Below are 6,831 nucleotides of genomic sequence, written 5' to 3'. Positions count from 1 at the left end.
GGCTATACCTCAAATCGAATACATAAAGTACAAAAGATACATGACCCCGGAATGAAGTGGAGCTCACCAAGTCAGCTGGGAAGAAGGTGTACTGCTATCACTGATCAATATCTCCTGTTGTGCAACCACCTGCATCCATTTAAAGATGCAGCACCCCCGGCAAAAGGGACATTAGTACCGTCGAATAGCACTAGTATGTATAACTAAACAGTCTCTCAATAGAATGACTAGGATGAAAACCTAGTGAGCTTTCCTTCTAAATCTTCCAAAACTTGAGCAAGAATTGAAGAAAATTATTGAAGAACACCTTATCTCTCTAGGGCACTCTCTCTTACTCTAAAATATCAGATTATGGCTCAAAATGGCCCAAAGAGTGTATTTAACGAAATAGGGTCGGGTTTTAAAAACTCAAAAATGGAGCTCTGGAACAGTTATGCGGTCACATATGCGACCGCATAATGGATATGCGGACCGCATATCGGTCGCATAATTCCTGATAAAATGATCAAAAAAGTTATTTGTGTATGTGGTCGCATATATGACCGCATAACTGTTATACGATCGCATAATGCACCACATAACATTTATGCGGTCGCATAGTCGACCGCATAATTGCTTCAAACTAACCAAATTAACTGTCTCACTTTGTGGCCATTATGCGGTCCGCAGAGCGATTCTGCGGTCGCATAATGGACCGCAGAAATGTACTATTTCACCAAAAAATTTCTTTTACTTTCCTATGCATTGTTCAACCCGGCACCATGAAACATTATTATCTTTGCTAATTTTACCGGGCTTTACACTTAAGTTCTTCAAAATTTTCCGAGGTGTTAATAAAAGATTGGCTATGTATTCAGGACTAGGACTGAGTGGCTAACTCTCGAAAAGGTTCTAATGGAATCAAGATTTAATATGTGATATCTAAAAAATTTCAAATTTGTGTTTGACTAAGGATTCGAGATTTGCAATGGATTGTGGAAGAGACTTGGTGCATCTATATCATTATCAGTTTCTACGAAGCAGTATTTGAGTGATGAAAGAAATAACTTCAGATTTATTGAGGCCTTTTCAAAGCAGGTATTTCAATTTGAGGTACTATTGGATGTAGAAGAAGGAATAAGTGGCCTACGAGTATTGGGATAACGGGATCTTATGTTGGGATCACTAGGGATGAGTTTTGATTGAGGTCTATAGTGTACTGGGAAGGAGTAGTATTGTCGTGAAGGGGGTTCATAAGTAATTTGATGAAGTTGGGTCTTCTTAGCAGCATTAGATCAACATGGTAATAGAAATGATTGGTTCCTTAGATAAAATAGGACTTTATAGGTGTTTTTATGATAATACTTTTGGGTTTCGTTGTCTGTATGACTTGGTTTATTAGAGGGATTCAGTTCTGATGTACTGGGTTATGTGCATTATGGTTCCGAAGAGTTGCGATGATTATGACCACGACTTGCATTTGGTGTCTTCTGCGAGCATGGAAATATTATTGCGTATTGTGGTTTTCTCTTTAATTGGACTAAGTTAAAGGTTTTTGGTTGAAGGAGTGTGTATCCTAGTCGTGATTCAGAGTTGATATTCGTATTGTCAAATATTTTCATATTAGCATGATAGTTGCAGTGAGCTATGTGAATTTGGGATTGTATGGACAAGGTTGCAGTGTAGTTTCGAATGGAATATCATGAGTTTTAGATAGTGTGAGGGATTTTAGATATTTAAGGGTATGCTAGTGCTAATTTGTATCTCCTAAGAAGGGTGTGTTTTGTGAAAGATTCATTATGTATTCATTTGTTTATGGGTGACGTGTCAGTCATATATGTGAGTGAGTTAGAGATCATAATGAAGATTCGGGTACTCTCGCAATTTGGAGATTTTATTTTTCAGTGGCAGACTATCCCTCTGGTTGCGGACTATGGAAGTGTGTTCAGGATTTGACAGTTGATTGTATGTGTCATGGATAGGGTCACTATAGACTTTTGGAAGGCTATTGACCTATTTTGGAATGATTCGTTCGGTTTAGAGGTCCATTAGTAAGCCTAATGAGAATGTGTGATTTAAACTAGAATGGATTTTTTTTATTCAACGCCGCATTTATCTATGGATGTATCATCGATCATAATGGATATTATTAATGTCATGATATATTTCATGTGTTACTCTCCTATGCCATGATGGGTTGTGAGACTACTTGATTATCCATACTCATATTGTTGTTCTGTATAGGCCTTGCGGCAATATTTGAGTGAGATGGCTCTTGGATGTTGACTTGTTTATTGCACCATACTCGTGCTTGGCCTTTTTTGTAGCGCATCATGCGATCTATCTCCCCATGGTTATGTTTATGCACTTTATGTGCTTATTGGTGGTACACATGTGTTTAGTGAGTATTAGCATTATGGCTCGAAGGGTATCCCCTTGTGGATTATTATGTTTGGATCTGGTTGCACGTCGCAACAGTATTATTTGTTGATCGGTTGCATGCCCCAACAGGGTTATGTTGGATACTATTCCTTGTTCTTGTTTTGTTTATCCTTTGTGGGATGGATTCATAGCATTATGCTTTTATTGTTTTATCTATTAAACATGTTGGGTAGTTCCCTTTTGGTTATCTTTCCATTATTGATCATATTTGAGCAATTTCTCATTGGCGCACGGATCGCGTCGTGTGATGTTCTTGATGGTATTTGATGTGGCCTACAAGTCGAGCAGCTTGTACTGGGTGTGATGAGGTTACATAAACTTGAATCAGTGTAATCAGATTTGTATAAGGTATGTTTGGAAGAAGAATATCACTGATCAGCTCAGAATTTGGTGATGGTTCTTTTCGAGCGAGAGATTTCCACGACTTGTTGATTTGACGGGTGGTTATGAATTTCTACATGTTTCTTACATCAATAGTAGTGTTGCAAAGTTTTGGAACAAGGTATTATTTGTCATAAGGTATATTCCTGGCACCAGGTTTGGTAGTGAGCAACTATTACAGTCGGAAGATAGTGTTATGGGCAAACGAGCAATGAGGTACATCGCGTTGCTACATCTAGGGAGTATATTTATGGTTTGATACAACTTGTTTTCTTGATACAATGTATATATATAAGAGTTGAATCTCAGAGGATCTTTTGAAAGTTGGAATTTGGATATAAGGATTGTAAGAAAAGGTTGAAAAATCTTCAGTCGGGATTGTGTTAATGGGATTACATAGATTGTGATGACGTGAGACCACCCATGGGTATTTGTATGATGAGTTATATAGTGTTTTGGTAGCTTTGAAGTGAGTCTTGGATTGTTCAAGGACGAACGTATGTTTAAAGTGGGGGAGAACGTAATGACCCAACCAGTCGTTTAGAGCTTTAAGATTCTGTTCAATGGTTTGAGACTTTGAAAATTGTCATAATATTCATTATGATTTGTGTATATGGTTGGTATTGATTTTTGTAAAGTTCAGAGTTGATTTGGAAGAGTAATTCTCAATTCGAAAGCTTTAAATTGAAAAAGTTGACTAAGGTTTGACTTATAAATAAATGATCTTGGAATCATGATTTGATGGTTTCAGTAGGTTCGTATAGAGATTTTGGACCTGGTCACATGTTCAGATTAGAATTTTGATGTTTCTAGGAGGTTTTGACCCTATTTGTCGAAAGTTCTCAATTTGAAGAATCTGAGAGTTCTTAGGTTTGGCCGGAAGTTGACTTCGGTGCTATTGAACTCCTATTGTGTTTTTCAGAACTTTGATGTTTATTTAGTTGATTGGAACTTGTGTGCAAAGTTTGGTTGTGATCCGGAGTGTTTAAGTGTGATTTGGACGCGTGCAGAAAAGTTTGAAGTTTTGAAAGTTAAAAGAATTACTTTGATATTTGATTCTTGGTTTGGATGCCATTTGTAATGTTTTGAACCTTTGAATAAGTTTTGATTATATATTTTGATTTGTTGGTATGATTGGACGGGGTCCCGTATGGCTTGGGTGTACTTCGATGTGGTTCCGGACAATTTCAGTTGAGTTTTCCATAGTTAATGTGCTGGTGTGTTACAGTACAATGCGATAACAGATCAAGGATCGCTGTTGTAGAGAAGGATTTTGGGCAGTTTGGAATTTGTGCATCGCGTTCGCGCGTTAGAGCTCGCATTTGCGGCATGTTTGGTAAGTTGGCTACCCCATTCACACAAGTGGCTTTGTGTTCGCAAAGACTTGGAGGTGGTCGGGCAGTAGAGTTTCGCGTTCGCATCTAGTCCCTCGCGTTCGTGGAGTGGTGAGGCCAGTTGGTCTTCACATTCATGCGATATAGGACGCGTTCGCAAAAAAGTGGCCAGCGGCAATAATTGTATATGTGCCGCGACTGCGATGACTTGGTCACTACTACCTCGGAGATAAATGATTTTCACTTGGATTTGGTTTTATATATTGATTACCCATGGATTTTTACACCTAATACTTGGAATTTTGAAAGGAAATTTGGGATTTGTGTCTACAGTTTAAGAAAGTGTATTTTGGAGGTTTGAGTACCAATTAGGACTTGATTTTTGAAACTAATTATCTATTTGATCCCAACGGGTTATGGGTCATCTAATTTTCATATTGGTTTCGATATTGGGCACGCGGGCCCGGGTTGACTTTTGGAAATTTCTTCAAAGATCGACTCTTTATGGAGGGCTAGAACAAGGTTTTGACACCATTTGAGGTTGCAGACTAGCCCAAATAAGGTAAGTATGTTGCCTAGGCTTGTATTGAGGGTATTAACCCGTTGGCTATGATATTTATTATACGTTGGGGGTGACATATATGCGTGCACCATGGTTATTAATGATCTAGGTAGACCTTAGCCTATTATATTCCTTATCTAGTGATTGTGCCTCTTTGATATCATGTTTCCTCCACTTGTATGACTACGTGAGCCATTTTTCATAATAGAAATCATGTCTAGGTTATTTGCTTATTAGTTTAGACACGATAGAGCTATTTTTGTTATGCTGGGTTATTTGCTTTAGCCGTAGTAATATTTTTCAGTCATGATATTAAATCTGCATGTTAATCCTCTATCTTTGTGCACTTTTATATGTTATCTCACATGTTTTTAGTGTCCTTGTGTGTGATACGATTTGAGCTGAGTTCTGGCACATTAGTATATTCTGTGCGGTATATTGATTATGATACTATCAAATGTTGGCATATTGAGACTTGAGGAGATTAATGATTGATTTTTGGCCATAAAGCCATATTGAGCGGATTGATGACTGATCTTGGTCCATATAGCCGTGTTGATATTGAGTGTGAGGTGACACTTGCGTCAAGGACCCATAATAGGCTAAGTGACATTCATTGTGGAGTATTGATATTGATTGTGAGGTGACGCTCGCATCATGTGCCTTATTGGGCTGAGTGATATTGATTGTTGACTTTTGATCCGATCAGCGTTTGGGCTATATCCGCCCCTCCAGAGTCAGGCGATAAACCATATTACTTTGGGCCCTGTCGGTGTAGACACACGATATGTGCATAGTGAAGGGCTTACAAGCACCCATACAGTGTTGAGTGTGTGTGATGATCCATGTGCATTATGCCAGGCATCGTGAGAGTGTTGAGTGTGTGATGGGCCATTGTGCCTGGCACCGTGAGAGCGTTGAGAGTATGATTGAGGTGTACTTGTCCTAGGCACTATGAATGTGCTGAGATTGGGTATACTTGATGATTAAACCATGATATTGTTGATTTGACATATATATTTGATATGCAGGCATAAAGTTATATTTTCCTCGTGCTAATTGGTATTGATGTCTCTACTTGATGCTTAGAGTTAAAATCAGTGTTTACCTTGATAAGTCTAAGTTATTTATGTGGAAAAACAATTTCCTTGGCTAATATTCCTAAAAAAACATGCCTATTTGTCCTCTTATTGTGTCAGAGTTGAGCTTGTTATTATTTTAGCTGCTTTTCCTTATATGCTATCATCCTGTTGTTACTGCTGTTGGATATTTTTCCAAACTCGCCACTGCTTTATCTGAGGTTAGGCTTACTACTTATTAAGTACATGGAGTCGGTTGTACTTATACTACATTGTGTGCAGATCCAAGTGTTGCTGATATCTATTGTTACTTCTATTTTTTCATTTAGACAGTATTGTATTTTGTTTAGACTTTGTATTTAGTACTTCATACAGCTCATGCACTCGGTGACACCATATTATTGGTGGTTTAAGTTTTATTGTCATTATGACCTACGTTATTTATACTATTCTGTTGTTTAAGACTATTCCTTATCATTGTTAAAGTTTATTTCTATATATGTGTTGTTGGCTTGATTATCAATCGGTGTAAGGCGCCATCATGACTCCGGTGGAATTTTGGATCGTGAAATAAGGTCGAGTTTTGTGACTTATTATATTATTTCCTAACTTTTGTAACTTGTTTTAAGGAGCTTGAAGCTACGGTTTCACTCACAAGCTTGGGGTGACTGATTCTAACCTAAATCTATAGATTATACTTGGAAATATCACTAGATCTAATATCCTAACATGGAATTGAACATGTGAAATTGGGGTTTTGCCTACAATTTAAGAGAATAAATTTGGGGATATTAAACATTAAATTGAAACCCGGTTTGGAATCAATATATGTACTTAAACTCGTGGGGCTATGGGTAGTCGGTATCTACCCCAACACTAGAGTTTTCACCATTTGAGACCGGGCTGACTTTTGTTGATGTCACGCCCCAAACTCGGGGAGCGCGGCTGGTGCTCAACTGAGAGAACCCGGCCAAGCAAGCCTGTTAGATTTTCTTCTACCCAAACTCATCCATGGATAAAGAGGAGATGTACTCCATTAATCAAACACTGAAAA

This window comes from Nicotiana tabacum, chromosome 4 (genome assembly GCF_000715075.1).
Source record: "Nicotiana tabacum cultivar K326 chromosome 4, ASM71507v2, whole genome shotgun sequence".
Lineage (NCBI taxonomy): Eukaryota > Viridiplantae > Streptophyta > Magnoliopsida > Solanales > Solanaceae > Nicotiana > Nicotiana tabacum.
The sequence above is the reverse complement of the archived record's forward strand: the minus strand, read 5'-3'. Positions refer to the sequence as shown.